The sequence below is a fragment of the Salmo trutta genome, chromosome 9, assembly GCF_901001165.1.
Source record: "Salmo trutta chromosome 9, fSalTru1.1, whole genome shotgun sequence".
In the NCBI taxonomy this organism is placed as follows: Eukaryota; Metazoa; Chordata; class Actinopteri; order Salmoniformes; family Salmonidae; genus Salmo; species Salmo trutta.
The window spans coordinates 45,055,565-45,078,693 of record NC_042965.1 but is presented as its reverse complement, the minus strand read 5'-3'; positions in this window follow the sequence as shown (position 1 = coordinate 45,078,693).

The window sequence follows — 23,129 nt, the reverse complement described above, 5'->3', positions numbered from 1 at the left end:
GTTATAAAACCAGGTTAGCCCAATACAGCTCTGTTATATAACCAGGTTAGTCTCTGTTATACAACCAGGTTAGTCTCTGTTATATAACCAGGTTAGTCTCTGTTATAACCAGGTTAGTCTCTGTTATATAACCAGGTTAGTCTCTGATATAACCAGGTTAGTCTCTGTTATATAACCAGGTTAGTCTCTGTTATAAAACAAGGTTAGTCTCTGTTATATAACCAGGTTAGTCTCTGTTATATAACCAGGTTAGTCTCTGTTATATAACCAGGTTAGTCTCTGATATAACCAGGTTAGTCTCTGTTATATAACCAGGTTAGTCTCTGTTATAAAACAAGGTTAGTCTCTGTTATATAACCAGGTTAGTCTCTGTTATATAACCAGGTTAGTCTCTGATATAACCAGGTTAGTCTCTGTTATATAACCAGGTTAGTCTCTGTTATAAAACAAGGTTAGTCTCTGTTATATAACCAGGTTAGTCTCTGTTATATAACCAGGTTAGTCTATGTTATATAACCAGGTTAGTCTCTGTTATATAACCAGGTTAGTCTCTGTTATATAACCAGATGAGTTGAATAGAGCTCAGCTCAGTTTGGCTCATTACTGTGGAAATGGTACAAGACTCTCCGTCCGTTACCACAGAATCAGTCCATCAGATCACACACACACACACACACACCACACACCACACACACACACACACACACACACACCACACACACACAACACACACACCCCACACACACACCACACACACCCCCCACACACACACCACACCCACACACACCACACCCACACACACCACACACACCACACACACACCAAACACACACCACACACCGCACCACACACACACACACCACACACACACACACACCACACACCGCACCACACACACACCACACACACCACACACACACCACACACACATACACCACACACACATACACCACACACACCACACACACACCACCCACACACCACACACACACCACATACACCACACACACACCACACACACCACACACACACACACCACACAGACACTGCATACCAACAATATCTCACATTTTTACCAATTTGACTTCAGGTTCTGACGTTGATCCACACACACACCTTGACCACAGAGGAGCTCCAGAATCAGTCAATCAGTACACACGTTTGCCCCCCCCCAATTCCCTCCATCCTCCATCGCCACCTCTCCAGACCCGTGCAGCCCAGAGGGAGAGAGGTGCAGACCTTGGACTCCTGTCATCGTCGGTGTTTATTGTATTTCTAATTAACTGAAGTTAATGTCCCTCTCAGCTTTGTGGACTTTGTTTAAAAGTGATATAGGTCTCAGAGCCGCTACCATGGCAAAGTGACATTTATTAGGCCGTTTAAAATCCCAACTGCAACACCCACGGCTACGTACTGTACATGAGCCACGTGCACGCACACTCTCTCACACACACACACACACACACACACACACACACACACCCAACAACCCCCAAACAAACCAAGCCAATTGATAATTAGCATTTTAATTCCAGATGACTTTCTAGAACTTTTAATTGATTGAATTCTTCCAGCGAGTATTATAGTGACGATCTTTCTCCTTTTGTTTTATTCTCTCCATCCCTCCATCTGTAGGGGGTGTGGTTCTCTCTCCCTCCATCTGTAAGGGGTGTGGTTCTCTCTCCCTCCATCTGTTGGGGGTGTGGTTCTCTCTCCCTCCATCTGTAGGGGGTGTGGTTCTCTCTCCCTCCATCTGTTGGGGGTGTGGTTCTCTCTCCGTCCATCTGTTGGGGGTGTGGTTCTCTCTCCCTCCATCTGTTGGGGGTGTGGTTCTCTCTCCCTCCATCTGTAGGGGGTGTGGTTCTCTCTCCCTCCATCTGTTGGGGGTGTGGTTCTCTCTCCCTCCATCTGTTGGGGGTGTGGTTCTCTCTCCCTCCATCTGTAGGGGGTGTGGTTATCTCTCCCTCCATCTGTAGGGGGTGTGGTTCTCTCTCCCTCCATCTGTTGGGGGTGTGGTTCTCTCTCCGTCCATCTGTAGGGGGCGTGGTTCTCTCTCTCCCTCCATCTGTAGGGGGTGTGGTTCTCTCTCTCTCCATCTGTAGGGGGTGTGGTTCTCTCTCCCTCCATCTGTAGGGGGTGTGGTTCTCTCTCCCTCCATCTGTAGGGGGTGTGGTTCTCTCTCCCTCCATCTGTTGGGGGTGTGGTTCTCTCTCCCTCCATCTGTAAGGGGGTGTGGTTCTAACAAAGACTTCCGACACCAACTGTCCGAGCTTCATTAAAAATGATTGATCACAAAAAGAATAACGACCACGATGTGTCCTCCTCCGTACAGACGGCGTAATTTTAAAACCACGTGTTCGTCTCACTGCGTTTAAAACAAACCCCTCTCGCTGTGTCATAGATCACCTCCACATTTCATTACATCCTCTCTCTCTCTCTCTCGTGTTTCTACGGGACTGTGACTGAATACTAGGAACGCTATTGTTTGGTATTCATGATTTAGAGCACCCGGTTAATTGTAAATCCCTGAGATCACCTCCCACCTCCACATAGACAATCGTGATGATTAAATCCCCTCCCACCTCCTCAGGTACACACACACACACAAACAGACACACACAATGATGAAATACCATCCCTCCTGTCACACTAAACCAATGATGAAATACCATCCCTCCTGTCACACCAAACCAAGGGTTAAATACCATCCTTCCTGTCACACCAAACTAAGGGTTAAATACCATCCTTCCTGTTACACCAAACCAAGGGTTAAATACCATCCATCCTGTCACACCAAACCAAGGGTTAAATACCATCCTTCCTGTTAGACTAAACCAATGATTAAATACCATCCCTCCTATCACACCAAACTAAGGATCAAATACCATCCCTCCTGTCACACCAAACCAAGGGTTAAATACCATCCTTCCTGTTAGACTAAACCAATGATTAAATACCATCCCTCCTATCACACCAAACTAAGGGTTGAATACCATCCCTCCTGTCACACCAAACTAAGGATCAAATACCATCCCTCCTGTCACACCAAACCAAGGGTTAAATACCATCCTTCCTGTTAGACTAAACCAATGATTAAATACCATCCCTCCTATCACACCAAACTAAGGGTTGAATACCATCCCTCCTGTCACACCAAACCAATGATGAAATACCATCCTTCCTGTTACATCAAACCAAGGGTTAAATACCATCCCTCCTGTCACACCAAATCAATGATGAAATACCATCCTTCCTATTACACCAAACCAATGATTAAATACCATCCTTCCTATCACACCAAACTAAGGGTTAAATACAATCCCTCCTGTCACACCAAACCAATGATGAAATACCATCCTTCCTGTTACACCAAACTGAGGGTTAAATACCATCCCTCCTGTCACACCAAATCAATGATTAAATGCCATCCTTCCTATCACACCAAACCAATGATTAAATACCATCCTTCCTGTTACACCAAACCAAGGGTTAAATACCATCCCTCCTGTCACACCAAACCAAGGGTTAAATACATCCCTCCTGTCACACCAAACCAATGATGAAATACCATCCCTCTTATCACACCAAACCAAGGGTTAAATACCATCCTTCCTGTTACAACAAACCAAGGGTTAAATACCATCCTTCCCGTTACACCAAACTAAGGGTTAAATACCATCCTTCCTGTTACACCAAACTAAGGGTTAAATACCATCTCTCCTGTCACACCAAATCAATGATTAAATACCATCTCTCCTGTCACACCAAACCAATGATTAAATGCCATCCTTCCTATCACACCAAAGAAATTATTAAATACCATCCTTCCTATCACACCAAACCAATGATTAAATACCATCCTTCCTATCACACCAAACCAATGACTAAATACCATCCTTCCTATCACACCAAACCATTATCGGTAATAGAGGATGCCACGCCACCATAGTAAAAAAATCAAATCAAATGCGCAGAATACAACAGGTGTAAACCTTACAATGAAATGCTTACTTACAAGCCCTTAGCCAACAATTCTAGTTTTCAGAAAAATAAGTGTTAAGAAAGTATTTACTAAAATAAACTGAACTAAAAATAAAAAGAAGAAATTAGAAAAATAACCAATAATTAAAGAGCACCAAAAAAAATAACAGTAGCGAAGCTTTATACAGGGGGGTACCGGTACAGAGTCAATGTGGAGGCTATATACAGGGGGTACCGGTACAGAGTCAATGTGGAGGCTATATAAAGGGGGTACCGGTACAGAGTCAATGTGGAGGCTATATACAGGGGGTACCGGTACAGAGTCAATGTGGAGGCTATATACAGGGGGTACCGGTATAGAGTCAATGTGGAGGCTATATACAGGGGGTACCGGTATAGAGTCAATGTGGAGGCTATATACAGGGGGTACCGGTACAGAGTCAATGTGGAGGCTATATACAGGGGGTACCGGTACAGAGTCAATGTGGAGGCTATATACAGGGGGTACCGGTACAGAGTCAATGTGGAGGCTATATACAGGGGGTACCGGTACAGAGTCAATGTGGAGGCTATATACAGGGGGTACCAGTACAGAGTCAATGTGGAGGCTATATACAGGGGGTACCAGTACAGAGTCAATGTGGAGGCTATATACAGGGTGTACCGGTACAGAGTCAATGTGGAGGCTATATACAGGGGGGTACCGGTACAGAGTCAATGTGGAGGCTATATACAGGGGGGTACCGGTACAGAGTCAATGTGGAGGCTATATAAAGGGGGTACAGGTACCGAGTCAATGTGGAGGCTATATAAAGGGGGTACAGGTACCGAGTCAATGTGGAGGCTATATACAGGGTATTACGGTACAGAGTCAATGTGGAGGCTATATAAAGGGTGTTACGGTACAGAGTCAATGTGGAGGCTATATACAGGGTGTACCAGTACAGAGTCAATGTGGAGGCTATATACAGGGGGTACCGGTACAGAGTCAATGTGGAGGCTATATACAGGGGGTACCGGTACAGAGTCAATGTGGAGGCTATATACAGGGAGGTACCGGTACAGAGTCAATGTGGAGGCTATATATAGGGGGTACCGGTACAGAGTCAATGTGGAGGCTATATACAGGGGGTACCGGTACAGAGTCAATGTGGAGGCTATATACAGGGGGTACCGGTACAGAGTCAATGTGGAGGCTATATGCAGGGGGTACCGGTACAGTGTCAATGTGGAGGCTATATACTGGGGGTACCGGTACAGAGTCAATGTGGAGGCTATATACAGGGGGTACCAGTACAGAGTCAATGTGGAGGCTATATACAGGGTGTACCAGTACAGAGTCAATGTGGAGGCTATATACAGGGGGTACCAGTACAGAGTCAATGTGGAGGCTATATACAGGGTGTACCAGTACAGAGTCATTGTGGAGGCTATATACAGGGGGTACCAGTACAGAGTCAATGTGGAGGCTATATACAGGGGGTACCAGTACAGAGTCAATGTGGAGGCTATATACAGGGTGTTACGGTACAGAGTCAATGTGGAGGCTATATACAGGGGGTACCGGTACAGAGTCAATGTGGAGGGTATATACAGGGGGTACCAGTACAGAGTCAATGTGGAGGCTATATACAGGGTGTTACGGTACAGAGTCAATGTGGAGGCTATATACAGGGTGTTACGGTACAGAGTCAATGTGGAGGCAGGGGGTACCGGTACAGAGTCAATGTGGAGGCTATATACAGAGTTTTGCGGTACTGAGTCAATGTGGAGGCTATATACAGGGGGTACCGGTACAGAGTCAATGTGGAGGCTATATACAGGGTGTTACGGTACAGAGTCAATGTGGAGGCTATATACAGGGGGTACCGCTACAGAGCCAATGTGGAGACGATATACAGGGTGTTACCGTACAGAGTCAATGTGGAGGCTATATACAGGGTGTTACGGTACAGAGTCAATGTGGAGGCAGGGGGTACCGGTACAGAGTCAATGTGGAGGCTATATACAGAGTTTTGCGGTACAGAGTCAATGTGGAGGGTATATACAGGGGGTACCAGTACAGAGTCAATGTGGAGGCTATATACAGGGTGTTACGGTACAGAGTCAATGTGGAGGCTATATACAGGGGGTACCGGTACAGAGCCAATGTGGAGACTATATACAGGGTGTTACGGTACAGAGTCAATGTGGAGGCTATATACAGGGTGTTACGGTACAGAGTCAATGTGGAGGCAGGGGGTACCGGTACAGAGTCAATGTGGAGGCTATATACAGAGTGTTGTGGTACTGAGTCAATGTGGAGGCTATATACAGGGGGTACCGGTACAGAGTCAATGTGCGGGGGCACAGGTTAGTCGAGGTAATTTAGGTAATATGTAGGTAAAGGTAAAGTGACTATGCAAAGATAATAAACAGAGGGTAGCAGCAGCGTAAGAATAGGGGGAGGTGGGTCAATACAAATAGTCTGGGTAGCGATTTGATTAGCTGTTCAGGAGTCTTATGGTTTGAGGGTAGAAGCTGTTATTAAGAAGCTTTTTGGACCTAGACTTGGCTCTCTGGTACCGCTTGCCGTGCAGTAGCAGAGAGAACAGTCTAATACTAGGGTGGCTGGAGTCTTTGGCAATTGTTAGGGCTTTCCTCTGACACTGCCTGGTATAAAGGTCCTGGATGGCAGGAAGCTTGGTCCCGGTGATGTACTGGGCCATACACACTACCCTCTGTAGTGCCTTGATGTCGGAGGCCGAGCAGTTGCCATACCATTCGGTGATGCAACCAGTCAGGATGCTCTCGATGGTGCAGATGTTGAACTTTTTGAGGATCTGATGACTTATGCCAAATCTTTTCAGTCTCCTCAGGGGGGAATAGACATTGTCATGCCTTCTTCACAAATCTCTTCGTGTGTTTGGGACAATGATAGTTCATTGGTGACGGGGACACCAAGGAACTTAAAGCTCTCAACCTGCTCCCATTTTCCTTTTTCCTGTAGTCCTCAATCACATTGAGGGAGAGGTTGTTGTCCTGGCACCACACTGCCAGGTCTCTGACCTCCTTCCTATAAGCTGGTACAGAGTCAATGATTAAATCCCGCTAGCTGAATATCCATGTCATCATTAAGCCACAATTCCGTGAAACATCGGATATTGCAGTTCTTGATGTCCCGTTGGTAAGATATTCGTGATCGTACCTCGTCTCATAGTTGTTGGTGATCAGGCCTCAACTGTTGATTAATCGACAAACTTAATGATGGTGTTGGAGTCGTGCTTGGCCATGCAGTCATGGGTGAACAGGGAATACAGGAAGGGGACTGAGCACGCACCCCTGAAGGTCCCCCGTGTTGAGGAGCAGCGTGGCAGGTGTGTTGTTACCCACCCTTACCACCTGGGGGCGGCCCATTAGGAAGTCCAGGATCCAGTTGAAGAGGGAGGTGTTTAGTCCCAGGGCCCTTAGCTTAGCGATGAGCTTCGAGGGTACTATGGTGTTGAATGCCGAGCTGTAGTCTTTGAATAGAATTCTCACATATGTGTTCCTTTTGTCCAGGTGGGAAAGGGCAGTGTGTAGTGCAATAGAGATTGCATCATCTGTGGATCTGTTGGGGTGGTATGCAAATTGGAGTGGTTCTAGGGTTTCTGGGATAATGCTGTTGATGTGAGCCATGACCAGCCTTTTAAAGCACTTCATGGCTACGGACATGAGTGCTACGGGTCTGTAGTCATTTAGGCATGTTAACTTTGTGTTCTTGGGCACAGGGACTATTGTGGTCTGCTTGAAACATGTTGGTATTTCAGACTCAATCAGGGACATGTTGAAAACATCAGTGAAGACACCTGCCAGTTGGTCAGCACATGTCCTGGTAATCCGTCTGGCCCCGCAGCCTTGTGAATGTTGACTTGTTTAAAGGTCTTACTCACGTCGGCTATGGAGAGCATGATCACACAGTCGTCCGGAACAGCTGATGCTCTCATGCATGCCTCAGTGTTGCTTGCCTCGAAGAGAGCATAGAAGTGATTTAGCTCGTCTGGTAGGCTCGTGTCACTGGGCAGCTCGCAGCTGTGCTTCCCTTTGTAGTCTGTAATAGTTTGCAAGCCCTGCCACTTAAGACGAGCGTCGGAGCCGGTGTAGTACGATTCAATCTTAGCCCTGTATTGACGCTTTGCCTGTTTGATGGGTCGTCGGAGGGCATTGCAGGATTTTTTATAAGCTCTTAGAGTCCCGCACCTTGAAAGTGGCAGCTCTACCCTTTAGCTCAGTGTGAATGTTTCCTGTAATCCATGGCTTCTGGTTCGGGTATGTACGTACAGTCACTGTGGGGACAATGTCCTCGATGCACTTATTGATAAAGCCAGTGACTGATGTGGTGTACTCCTCAATGCCATTTGAAGCATCCCAGAACATGTTCCAGTCTGTGATAGCAAAACAGTCCTGTAGTTTAGCATCTGCTTCATCTGACCACTTTTTTATAGACCGAGTCACTGATGCTTCCTGCTTTCATTTTTGCTTGTGAGCAGGTATCAGGAGGATAGAGTTGTGGTCGGATTTACCAAATGGAGGGCGAGGGAGAGCTTTGTACACGTCACTGTGTGTGGAGTACAGGTGATCTAGAATTTTTTTCCCTCTGGTTGCACATTTAACATGTTGATAGAAATTAGGTAGAACTGATTTAAGTTTCCCTGCATTAAAGTCTCAGGCCACTAGGAGCGCCGCCTCTGGGTGAGTGGTTTCCTGTTTGCTTATTGCCTTATACAGCTGACTGAGCGCGGTCTTAGTGCCAGCATCTGTCTGTGGTGGTAAATAAACAGCCATGAAAAGTATAGCTGAAACTCTCTAGGCAAGTAGTGTGGCCTGCAATTTATCACAATATACTCTACTTCAGGTGAGCAAAATCTAGAGACTTCCTTAGATTTCGTGCACCAGCTGTTGTTTACAAATATGCACAGACCACCCCCCCTCGTCTTACCGGAGTGTGCTGTTCTATCCTGCCGGTGCAGCGTATATCCCGCTAGCTGAATAGCCATGTCATCATTCAGCCACGATTCCGTGAAACATCAGATATTGCAGTTTTTGATGTCCTGTTGGTAGGATATTTGTGATCGTACCTCGTCTAATTTATTGTCCAATGATTGCACGTTGGCGAGTAATATTGATGGTAACGGCAGCTTTCCCACTCGCCTTCTGTGAATCCTCACGAGGCATCCCGCTCTGTGTCCCCTGTACCTGCGTCTCTTCCTCTTGCAAATAACTGGGATGTTGGCCTTGTCCGGTGTTAGGAGAGTGTCCTGTGCATCCTGCTTGTTGAAGAAAAAATCTTCGATATCCAGAAGCTCTTTTTTTGCCGTAAGATACGGTTTTCAGAAATATTATGTACAAAATAAGTTACAAATAACGCAAAAAAACCCCAGATAATAGCACAATTGGTTGGGCGCCCGTTAAACTGCTGCCATTTCTTCCGGCGCCATTTTAAATATGAATAATACATTTATTTTTTATATATACAGTAAGTAATACATTGTTTATAATATTTGGTGATATATGTGTAAGAAACTTAATTAAATGCATATCAGATGCAATAGAAACAATTCACAACACAAACAAATTCGACTCAAAAATACATTGTTTCCCTTTGTGAGCTCAGGTAGTCCTGATATAAATCTAAATATAATCTAAATATAATATAGATATAATATAAATATAAATATAACGTACAAATTACCTCTATGCACTTTTCATCTCTATTTGAAAATACGGTCTTTAAACAAGTCGACAGTTAGCCTGAGGAGGATGCGATGGAAAATCAGTGGGGGAAAAAATCCACACAAGATGATGAACTAGCTGATAATGTGTGACGATCCAATGAGGTCAGGCTACCTGACTTGGTCAGGCTTCACTATTAGTAACAGTTCCGTCGTTGCGTGTTAGGCATGTGGCATGTTAGGTGAATTACAGGTTAGGATATCTAAATTAGCATGACAGGATAATTAACGTAGCAGGTTAGATGAATTAACTGTCACAAGCGTCGTTGTAGGTAGTGGACCAAACTGCAGCGGGTATAGTGAACATCTTCCTTTATTGAAGGAAAACCAAAACACTTACACAAAATAAACGACGAAACAGTCCCGTAAGGTGCATAGACTAAACAGGAATCAACCACCCACAAAACACAAGAGAAAACTAACCCAACTAAATATGGCCTCCAATTAGAGGCAACGACAACCTGGAGGTCCTACCAAAAACAACATAGACATAGAAAACTAGATAGAAACATAGAAATAGAAAAACTCGAACATAACCCAAAAACCCCCGAAACACACAAACCAAACACCCCCTGCCACGCCCTGACCAAACTACAATAACAAACAACCCCTTTTACTGGTAAGGACGTGACATTAACATGCTAGGTTAGGTGAATTAACGTGCTAGGTTAGATGAATTAACGTGCTAGGTTAGGTGAATTCATGTGGTGGTTAGATGAATTAACGTGCTAGGTTAGATGAATTATCGTGCTAGGTTAGGTGAATTAACGTGCTAGGTTAGATGAATTAACGTGCTAGGTTAGGTGAATTAACGTGCTAGGTTAGGTGAATTAACGCGCTAGGTTAGGTGAATTAACGCGCTAGGTTAGGTGAATTAACGTGCTAGGTTAGATGAATTATCGTGCTAGGTTAGGTGAATTAACGTGCTAGGTTAGGTGAATTAACGCGCTAGGTTAGGTGAATTCATGTGGTGGTTAGATGAATTAACGTGCTAGGTTAGGTGAATTAACGTGCTAGGTTAGGTGAATTAACGTGCTAGGTTAGGTGAATTAACGTGCTAGGTTAGGTGAATTAACATGCTAGGTTAGATGAATTAACGTGCTAGGTTAGATTAATTGGCGTGCTAGGTTAGATGAATTAACGTGCTAGGTTAGATTAATTAGCGTGCTAGGTTAGATGAATTAACGTGCTAGGTTAGGTGAATTAACGCACTAGGTTAGATGAATTAACATGCTAGGTTAGGTGAATTCATGTGCTAGGTTAGATGAATTAACGTGCTAGGTTAGGTGAATTAACGTGCTAGGTTAGGTGAAATAACATGCTAGGTTAGATGAATTAACGCGCTAGGTTAGGTGAATTCATGTGGTGGTTAGATGAATTAACGTGCTAGGTTAGGTGAATTAACGTGCTAGGTTAGGTGAATTAACGTGCTAGGTTAGATGAATTAACGTGCTAGGTTAGGTGAATTAACGCGCTAGGTTAGGTGAATTAATGTGCTAGGTTAGGTGAATTAACGCGCTAGGTTAGGTGAATTAACGTGCTAGGTTAGGTGAATTAACATGCTAGGTTAGGTGAATTAACGTGCTAGGTTAGGTGAATTAACATGCTAGGTTAGATGAATTAACGCGCTAGGTTAGGTGAATTCATGTGGTGGTTAGATGAATTAACGTGCTAGGTTAGGTGAATTAACGCGCTAGGTTAGGTGAATTAACATGCTAGGTTAGGTGAATTAACGTGCTAGGTTAGGTGAATTAACGTGCTAGGTTAGATGAATTAACGTGCTAGGTTAGGTGAATTAACGTGCTAGGTTAGGTGAATTCATGTGGTGGTTAGATGAATTAACGTGCTAGGTTAGGTGAATTAACATGCTAGGTTAGGTGAATTAACGTGCTAGGTTAGGTGAATTAACATGCTAGGTTAGATGAATTAACGCGCTAGGTTAGGTGAATTAATGTGGTGGTTAGATGAATTAACGTGCTAGGTTAGGTGAATTAACGTGCTAGGTTAGGTGAATTCATGTGGTGGTTAGATGAATTAACGTGCTAGGTTAGGTGAATTAACATGCTAGGTTAGGTGAATTAACGTGCTAGGTTAGGTGAATTAACATGCTAGGTTAGATGAATTAACGCGCTAGGTTAGGTGAATTCATGTGGTGGTTAGATGAATTAACGTGCTAGGTTAGGTGAATTAACGTGCTAGGTTAGGTGAATTAACGTGCTAGGTTAGATGAATTAACGTGCTAGGTTAGGTGAATTAACGCGCTAGGTTAGGTGAATTAACGTGCTAGGTTAGGTGAATTAACGCGCTAGGTTAGGTGAATTAACGTGCTAGGTTAGGTGAATTAACATGCTAGGTTAGGTGAATTAACGTGCTAGGTTAGGTGAATTAACATGCTAGGTTAGATGAATTAACGCGCTAGGTTAGGTGAATTCATGTGGTGGTTAGATGAATTAACGTGCTAGGTTAGGTGAATTAACGCGCTAGGTTAGGTGAATTAACATGCTAGGTTAGGTGAATTAACGTGCTAGGTTAGGTGAATTAACGTGCTAGGTTAGATGAATTAACGTGCTAGGTTAGGTGAATTAACGTGCTAGGTTAGGTGAATTCATGTGGTGGTTAGATGAATTAACGTGCTAGGTTAGGTGAATTAACATGCTAGGTTAGGTGAATTAACGTTCTAGGTTAGGTGAATTAACATGCTAGGTTAGATGAATTAACGCGCTAGGTTAGGTGAATTCATGTGGTGGTTAGATGAATTAACGTGCTAGGTTAGGTGAATTAACATGCTAGGTTAGGTGAATTAACGTTCTAGGTTAGGTGAATTAACATGCTAGGTTAGATGAATTAACGCGCTAGGTTAGGTGAATTCATGTGGTGGTTAGATGAATTAACGTGCTAGGTTAGGTGAATTAACGCGCTAGGTTAGGTGAATTAACGTGCTAGGTTAGGTGAATTAACATGCTAGGTTAGGTGAATTAACGTGCTAGGTTAGGTGAATTAACGTGCTAGGTTAGGTGAATTAATGCGCTAGGTTAGATGAATTCATGTGGTGGTTAGATGAATTAACGTGCTAGGTTAGATGAATTAGCGTGCTAGGTTAGGTGAATTAACGTGCTAGGTTAGGTGAATTAACATGCTAGGTTAGGTGAATTAACGTGCTAGGTTAGATGAATTAACGTGCTAGGTTAGGTGAATTAACGTGCTAGGTTAGGTGAATTCATGTGGTGGTTAGATGAATTAACGTGCTAGGTTAGGTGAATAAACGCGCTAGGTTAGATGAATTAACGTGCTAGGTTAGCTGAATTAGCATGCTAGGTTAGGTGAATTAACGTGCTAGTTTAGGTGAATTAACATGCTAGGTTAGATGAATTAACGCGCTAGGTTAGGTGAATTCATGTGGTGGTTAGATGAATTAACGTGCTAGGTTAGGTGAATTATCGTGCTAGGTTAGGTGAATTAACGCGCTAGGTTAGGTGAATTAACGCGCTAGGTTAGATGAATTAACGTGGTAGGTTAGGTGAATTAACGCGCTAGGTTAGGTGAATTAACGTGCTAGGTTAGGTGAATTAACGCGCTAGGTTAGGTGAATTAACGTGCTAGGTTAGGTGAATTAACGTGCTAGGTTAGGTGAATTAACATGCTAGGTTAGGTGAATTAACGTGCTAGGTTAGATGAATTCATGTGGTGGTTAGATGAATTAACGTGCTAGGTTAGATGAATTAGCGTGCTAGGTTAGGTGAATTAACGTGCTAGGTTAGGTGAATTAACATGCTAGGTTAGGTGAATTAACGTGCTAGGTTAGATGAATTAACGTGCTAGGTTAGGTGAATTAACGTGCTAGGTTAGGTGAATTCATGTGGTGGTTAGATGAATTAACGTGCTAGGTTAGGTGAATTAACATGCTAGGTTAGGTGAATTAACGTTCTAGGTTAGGTGAATTAACATGCTAGGTTAGATGAATTAACGCGCTAGGTTAGGTGAATTCATGTGGTGGTTAGATGAATTAACGTGCTAGGTTAGGTGAATTAACATGCTAGGTTAGGTGAATTAACGTTCTAGGTTAGGTGAATTAACATGCTAGGTTAGATGAATTAACGCGCTAGGTTAGGTGAATTCATGTGGTGGTTAGATGAATTAACGTGCTAGGTTAGGTGAATTAACGCGCTAGGTTAGGTGAATTAACGTGCTAGGTTAGGTGAATTAACGTGCTAGGTTAGGTGAATTAACGTGCTAGGTTAGGTGAATTAACGTGCTAGGTTAGGTGAATTAATGCGCTAGGTTAGATGAATTCATGTGGTGGTTAGATGAATTAACGTGCTAGGTTAGATGAATTAGCGTGCTAGGTTAGGTGAATTAACGTGCTAGGTTAGGTGAATTAACATGCTAGGTTAGGTGAATTAACGTGCTAGGTTAGATGAATTAACGTGCTAGGTTAGGTGAATTAATGTGCTAGGTTAGGTGAATTCATGTGGTGGTTAGATGAATTAACGTGCTAGGTTAGGTGAATTAACGTGCTAGGTTAGATGAATTAACGTGCTAGGTTAGGTGAATTAATGTGCTAGGTTAGGTGAATTAACGTGCTAGGTTAGATGAATTAACGCGCTAGGTTAGATGAATTAACGTGCTAGGTTAGGTGAATTAACGCACTAGGTTAGGTGAATTAACATGCTAGGTTAGGTGAATTATCATGCTAGGTTAGGTGAATTAACGTGCTAGGTTAGATGAATTATCGTGCTAGGTTAGGTGAATTATCGTGCTAGGTTAGGTGAATTATCGTGCTAGGTTAGGTGAATTAACGTGCTAGGTTAGGTGAATTAACGTGCTAGGTTAGGTGAATTAACGTGCTAGGTTAGGTGAATTATCATGCTAGGTTAGGTGAATTAACGTGCTAGGTTAGATGAATTAACGTGCTAGGTTAGGTGAATTATCGTGCTAGGTTAGGTGAATTAACGTGCTAGGTTAGGTGAATTAACGCGCTAGGTTAGATGAATTAACGTGCTAGGTTAGATGAATTAACGTGCTAGGTTAGGTGAATTATCGTGCTAGGTTAGGTGAATTAACGTGCTAGGTTAGGTGAATTAACGCGCTAGGTTAGATGAATTAACGTGCTAGGTTAGATGAATTAACGTGCTAGGTTAGGTGAATTATCGTGCTAGGTTAGGTGAATTAACGTGCTAGGTTAGGTGAATTAACGCGCTAGGTTAGATGAATTAACGTGCTAGGTTAGGTGAATTAACGTGGTAGGTTAGGTGAATTATCATGCTAGGTTAGATGAATTAACGTGCTAGGTTAGGTGAATTAACGTGCTAGGTTAGGTGAATTAACGTGCTAGGTTAGGTGAATTAACGTGCTAGGTTAGATGAATTAACGTGCTAGGTTAGGTGAATTAACGTGCTAGGTTAGGTGAATTCATGTGGTTAGTATAATTAGGTTAAGATTAAGGAAAAAGGTTATGGCAAGGCTTAGCTACATGCAGCCCGACCAAATCAGGTATTCCGACCTAATCAAGTCCTGACAAATGTTCATGAATATCAAATTGATGCTTACAATGCGGATTGCTTAACCTCCTGAGTCCCTCAAATTAATGCTGAGACTGCACTTTAACTTCAGAGTACCTGTTTGAATTCAAATCTAAACATTTGGAGTATAGAGCCAAAAGAAGAGAACGTGCTGCAGTGTATGGGATGTCACACACACACACTTCTGCACAATCATCTACTGTAAACTGACACTGAAAATACAACACACATTCTCATCTTTAAAAGAAAAAAAAGTACATTCAGAGAAAACAATGCATTGCATCTCCAGTTTTGATATACTTTATATATTTTCCATTATGTTACATGTTAGTTGAGATGATATTTAACAAATCTTGCTACCTGTTCTGTAATACCAAGAGTGGCTAATACCAAGAGTGGCTGATTATCTTCCAATACTAAGTTCGCACCACTTTAGTACCCCTTGGTTTGAAAGCCCTTGTTAACAACACGCAGCATTACCTTCTCTCTTTCCTAGTCTAGCACATGGGGATGTGTGAAAGGTACTCCGCTGCCTTTGGGTGTCATCACTTGCGCCTCTGAATAGCTAGCTTTACGCATTGGCTCCGACTGGTAAGACGCTTCAGGAGTGTGATTAAGCGTTCTAGCAAGGCAGAGAGCCTCGTTGTGAGCCAAATCAGGAAGAAGTGTTACTCGCTAAGCAAGCAGAGCAACATTTACAGCTCAGTTCAATGCTGGGTACGCAGTTTAGTAAACTTACAGCTCAGCTCAATGCTGGGTATGCAGTTTAGTACATTTACAGCTCAGTTCAATGTTGGGTATGCAGTTTAGTAAATTTACAGCTCAGTTCAATGCTGGGTATGCAGTTTAGTAAACTTACAGCTCAGCCCAATGCTGGGTATGCAGTTTAGTAAACTTACAGCTCAGCCCAATGCTGGGTACGCAGTTTAGTAAACTTACAGCTCAGCTCAATGCTGGGTACGCAGTTTAGTAAATTTACAGCTCAGTTCAATGTTGGGTACGCAGTTTAGTAAACTTACAGCTCAGTTCAATGCTGGGTATGCAGTTTAGTAAACTTACAGCTCAGCCCAATGCTGGGTATGCAGTTTAGTAAACTTACAGCTCAGCCCAATGCTGGGTACGCAAGTTGAGTACATTTTGACGGGTGAATGTAGCACACGGGGATGTGTGAAACTTTCTCCTTAGACTGAAGTGTCGCACACTTGCACCAGCGAACAGCTAGCTTTTCCAGTGGCACCTACGACTATTAAGACGCTTCGGGAGGGCGGTCACGTGCGGTAGCAAGGCAGAGGTCCTGTGTTCGAGCCTCGGAGTCCGCCAAATCAGGAGGGTGTGCTACTCCCTTAGTGCTACTCCCCTACTCCTACCGTTTGATGTCATTCACACCAGTCTGTTAGTAAATCAGTCACTGTGTTCCTGAATGCAGCTCCGCCCAGCTGCAGACCACAAAACATGGCCAAACCTGGCCATGAGGCTCTTGTAATAGGGTGATTAGCAGCAACGCCAAGCACCGTTGCCATTGATAGCCCAATTAGAGACAACTTCTGGTCATTGAGGCTGCTTGCCAAGTGTCAGCTGGATTACCTGACAACCTATTCAGTAGCTCACTTCAGCCTCTTCCTGGCTGGGCTTTGGGCTGAGGTTTGGGCTGAGCTCTGGGACAGGTTGCCCCAAATTGGCAGCCAGTGGTCTGTCTCTCTCTGTCTGTAACTTTTCTCTCCCTCTCTCTTTGTTACTGTTTTTCTCTTTCTTTCCCTTTCTCCCTCTCCATATCTCTGTCTGTCTCTCTCTCTATATATATCTCTCTCTCTTGCTCCCTCTCTGTCTCTCTCTCTCTCTGTCTCTGTCTCTCTCTCTTTATTTCCCTCTCTCCCTCTCTGTCTCAATCTCCCCGTCTCTCCATACCTCCTTTTTACCCCCCCTCTCTCTCTCTCTCTCTTTTCATCTCTCCCTCTCTGTCTCAATCTCCTTGTCTCTCCATACCTCCTTTTTACCCCCTCTCTCTCTCTCTCTCTCTCTCTCTCTCTCTTTTCATCTCTCCCTCTCTGTCTCAATCTCACTGTCTCTCCATACCTCCTTTTTACCCCCCCTCCCTCTCTCTCTCTGTCTCTGTCTCTCTCTCTTTATTTCTCTCTCTCCCTCTCTGTCTCAATCTCCCTGTCTCTCCATACCTCCTTTTTACCTCTCTCTCTCTTTTCATCTCTCCCTCTCTGTCTCTCTCTCTGTCTCTCCATACCAGAAAGGCAGAGCTTTTATCCTTGTATGCAGGAATAAAGCTGTGTGGTGTAGAGGATGATAAGAAGGTGCAGTATGGAGAAAGGCTTTTTCTCTCTCTCCCCCTCTAACCCTTTTTAATCAAGCTAATGGATTCAGCAGGTATTCTATTAATCTCTCTCTCCATGTGCTTTCCTCTCCACAATCGACAGGCATTCCAGTCCAGACAGCAATCTAACGTATCCTACCGTCCGTTCCAGAGCCATCTATTGTATCCTACCGTCCAGTCCAGACATTATTCTAACGTATCCTACCGTCCAGTCCAGACATTATTCTAACGTATCCTACCATCCAGACATTATTCTAACGTATCCTACCATCCAGTCCAGTCATTATTCTAACGTATCCTACCGTCCAGTCCAGACATTATTCTAACGTATCCTACCGTCCAGACATTATTCTAACGTATCCTACCATCCAGTCATTATTCTAACGTATCCTACCATCCAGTCATTATTCTAACGTATCCTACCATCCAGACATTATTCTAACGTATCCTACCATCCAGTCATTATTCTAACGTATCCTACCGTCCAGACATTATCCTAACGTATCCTACCATCCTAACGTATTCTAACGTATCCTACCATCCAGACATTATTCTAACGTATCCTACCATCCAGTCATTATTCTAACGTATCCTACCATCCAGTCATTATTCTAACGTATCCTACCATCCAGTCATTATTCTAACGTATCCTACCGTCCAGACATTATTCTAACGTATCCTACCGTCCAGACATTATTCTAACGTATCCTACCATCCAGTCATTATTCTAACGTATCCTACCGTCCAGACATTATTCTAACGTATCCTAACGTATCCTACCATCCTAACGTATCCTAACGTATCCTACCATCCTAACGTATCCTACCATCCAGTCATTATTCTAACGTATCCTACCATCCAGTCATTATTCTAACGTATCCTACCGTCCAGACATTATTCTAACGTATCCTACCATCCAGTCATTATTCTAACGTATCCTACCATCCAGTCATTATTCTAACGTATCCTACCATCCAGTCATTATTCTAACGTATCCTACCATCCAGTCATTATTCTAACGTATCCTACCGTCCAGACATTATTCTAAAGTATCCTACCGTCCAGTCATTATTCTAACGTATCCTACCATCCAGACATTATTCTAATGTATCCTACCATCCAGACATTATTCTAACGTATCCTACCATCCAGTCATTATTCTAACGTATCCTACCATCCAGTCATTATTCTAACGTATCCTACCATCCAGACATTATTCTAACGTATCCTACCGTCCAGACATTATTCTAAAGTATCCTACCGTCCAGTCCAGTCATTATTCTAACGTATCCTACCATCCAGTCATTATTGTAACGTATCCTACCGTCCAGACATTATTCTAACGTATCCTACCGTCCAGACATTATTCTAACGTATCCTACCATCCAGACATTATTCTAACGTATCCTAACGTATCCTACCATCCTAACGTATCCTACCATCCTAACGTATCCTACCATCCAGTCATTATTCTAACGTATCCTACCATCCAGTCCAGACAAACAGACAAGGCTAGTTTTGTCCTCACTTCTTCCCTTCCTCTCTTCCATCCTTTTTAGCATAAGCACAAGAAAAGTGAAAAAACAATATCCACTTTCTATATCTTTTCTTTTACTGCTCAACAATTGTTGTGATGAGCCATCCCCACACCCCCCCCCCCCCCCTCCCTGAGTCTCGACTGATTTGGAAACTTTTTGAGAAGGAGCCCTTCACATTAGCTCTTGACCTGTGAAGTGGAGGTTCCTATCCCCCCCCTCAGCTAATCTGGAGCTCTGTTGGAGAGCATGTATGCGCTTCCCAAATTGCATCCTATTCCGTTTATACTGCGCTACTTTTGACCAGGGCCCCATATGTGAAAAGGGTGCCATTTTGGGAGGACTCCTGTGTATTAGGTTGAGCACACACACAGTCACTAAGCTGTGCTGATTCAAATCTGTGCTTACAAATCAGGTTGCACCCAGCCTGGTGTCATAAGAAACAGACACAGAATGACTATTCACTTACCCCCTTCGGTAAGAATCAATTCTTCCACAATGCACCTGTCACAGAGCCCTCAGTCTAGTGAAAGCAATTTCTTCTCCACTGTCTGACATGGTAATTGGGCTTTAAATTCCCAGTGACCGGCTTTGAGAGAACTCCTTTGAACCGTATCGCGGAGAAGCCGGAGAACTTGATGAGAACCCGACAGAGATAAAAGCAGTTACCTTCTCTACGTAAAAAATAAATTCCTCATGCATAAAGAAGAAATGTTACGTATTGTAGGTTACATTGAATGTATCAGACTGGAGCCTGTTTCGACAACTTTGAGCAATGTCTCCTACTTAAGGGAACACTGAGAAATGCCAGATGAATTGATATACAGTATACGCCAAGAGTATACAGCAACATCACTCTTAACCACCCTTAGCCTAGCGAGCTATTTCGAGGGCCTTCTGCAGGACATCAATGTGACTGATGGGAGGGGGGTGTAAATGTGGGTCGTCTCAGAGGACCACAAACGGGTCAGGAACTGTGGGACGTCTCAGAGGACCACAAACGGGTCAGGAACTGTGGGTCGTCTCAGAGGACCACAAACGGGTCAGGAAGTGTGTGTCGTCTCAGAGGTCCACAAACGGGTCAGGAAGTGTGGGTCGTCTCAGAGGACAAAAAAAGGGTCAGGAACTGTGGGTCGTCTCAGAGGACCACAAACGGGTCAGGAAGTGTGGGTCGTCTCAGAGGACCACAGAAGTTTTAGTCCTCTCTTCAAGGAGTTGGAAGACAGTAATGTGTATGGTTCTAACAACTTGAAAGCTTGACGGTGCGTACAAAAATATAACATTCCAATTTCTATCTATAATCTTTCAATTTCTAAACAAACAAACCAACAAACACTATAAACAATCTATGAAAATGCAAAAACATGAACCAATAAAGAAATAAACATTGTTCAACACCTGTGACAATAACACTGTTTCCCTATAAATACAAATACAAATACACAACAAAAACAAAAGAAATATGGAATTACAACGTAATAAATAAGCACGTCAAGCTGTTGCCGTGTGAAACCTGGATACATAACTCAGACAGGAAACAACACTCCACTTAATTAACTGGTTGCTTGACAGATGAATCACTCAGTAGGGTGTGTGGCTATTTTCAGATCCTGTAAATTTTTCCCTGCAGACAGAATAAATTAAACCCCATTGACGCTTAGTCTCCAAGTCCTTAGTTTCATTCCACAGGAATGCACTGGAAAGTACAGAACACCGATGACAGAAATGTATGTTTACTTAATGTGTATTATACACACCACATGATCAAAAGTATGTGGACACCTGCTCGTCCAACATCTCATTCCAAAATCATGGGCATTATTGGAGTTGGTCCCCCCCTTTGCTGCTATACAATTTACAATTACAATTTTACAATTTAGTCATTTAGCAGACGCTCTTATCCAGAGCGACTTACAGTAGTGAATGCATACATTTCATGCATTTTTTTTTGTATATATTTTTTTGTATATAACAGCCTCCACTCTTCTGGGAAGGCTTTCCACTAGATGTTGGAACATTGCTGCAGGGACTTGCTTCCATTCAGCCACAAGAACATTATTGAGGGTGGGGCACTGACGTTGGGTGATTAGGCCTGGCTTGCAGTCAGTTTTCCAATTCATCCCAAAGGTGTTTGATGGGTTGAGGTCAGGGCTCTATAAAGGGCAGTCAAGTTCTTCCACACTGATCTTGACAAACAATTTTGTTCACAGGGGCATTGTCATGCTGAAACAGGAAAGGGCCTTCCCCAAACTGTTGCCACAAAGTTGGAAGCACAGAATTGTCTAGAATGTCATTGTATGATGTAGCGTTAAGATTTCCCTTCACTGAAACTAAGGGGCCCGAACCATGAAAAACAGCCCCAGACCATTATTGTTCCTCCACCAAACTTTACAGTTGGTAGTATGCATTGGGGCAGGTAGCGTTATCCTGGTATCCGCCAAACCCAGATTCGTCGTTGGACTGCCAGATGGTGAAGTGTGATTCATCACTCCAGAGAACGTGTTTCCACTGCTCCAAAGTTCAATGGTGGCGAGCTCTACGCTTTGCACCCCTCCAGCCGACGCTTGGCATTGCCCATGGTGATCTTAGGCTTGTCTGCGGCTGGAAACCGATTTCATGATGAACAGTTCTTGTGCTGACGTTGCTTCCAGAGGCAGTTTGGAACTCGGTAGTGAGTGTTGCAACCGAGGACAGACAATTATTACACACTTCAGCACTCGGCGGTCCCGTTCTGTGAGTTTGTGTGGCCTACCACTTCACGGCTGAGCCATTGTTGCTCCTAAACGTTTCCACTACACAATAACAGCACTTACAGTTGACCGGGGCAGCTTTAGCAGGGCAGAAATTTGATTAACTGACTTGTTGGAAAGGTGACATCCTATGATGGTGCCACGTTGAAAGTCACTGAGCTCTTCAATAAGGCCATTCTACTGCCAATGTATGTCTATGGAGATTGCATGGCTATGTGCTCGATTTTATACACCTGTGTGCAACGGCTGTGGCTGAAAAAGCCGAATCCACTCATTTGAATGGGTGTCCACATACTGCTGTGTACTGTATATAGTATATGTAATGTATATGTAAGTTACATATCATTATCACATATGCATCATGGGAAGTTAGTTGTTGCTAAGAAGAAAACAAAGGAATTATAATAGTGTGCTAGCTTTAAAGATGCAACAGGCAGAATTTTCTCTGCCATTTCCTGGTTGCTAAAAAAATCAGTTTATGTGACAAAACAAGCAAGTATAGTGTAGAGAGTCATTGTACCATCTAAACTGCTGTGAAATATCTTTTCCATAACCCCAAAATAATGTATTTTCAGCTGTTTTGAATGCTGGTGTACAAAACCTAAAGTAAAACATGCAAGAACAAAACGTAAGAACGGGAAACATAGAAATAGAGCACGTAGAACAGATCTACTGCCTCTTCGATTTGGTCAGGTCGGACAAAAAAAAAAGTGACATATCGCAGCTTTAACTGTATCGTGTGCCTTTTTAAAATGGTCTGGATAAGTCTGCTCTCAAGACATCCCATTAAAAGCTTTCTTGGCTACTCTGCAGTAACGTTTGCCTAATATGGAGATTATAACTCAATTTTCTCTCTTTCAGCATCCTTCATCACTTTAAGCAGATCAAGGAGCAAAAAGCGAGCCCATTCTTTCCCTGAGAGGGGCATTAACACTGACCCCAGGGGAACCCCCCCCCTATGGACTGCCTGAAATCATCAGGGAAGCAATTTTCACTTATGAACACCATTTGTTATTTTATTTTCCACCAGGATAAAATTACAGGGTGGGGTTATAGGCGAGACATGGGGGGGGGGGGGGGGGTGTCCCCATCACTTCAATATCAACGTCCTCGAAAAGCATTGACCACGAGAGGCCGGGTGACCTTCTGCTAAAATTAGTGCCAAGAATTCCACTCCGGCAACATAACTCATAGCAGTGTGAAACATCTCAGTCAGCATATTGACTTTTCCAACTTCTAATAGCTCGTCATAAAGACTGTCCGTACCACTT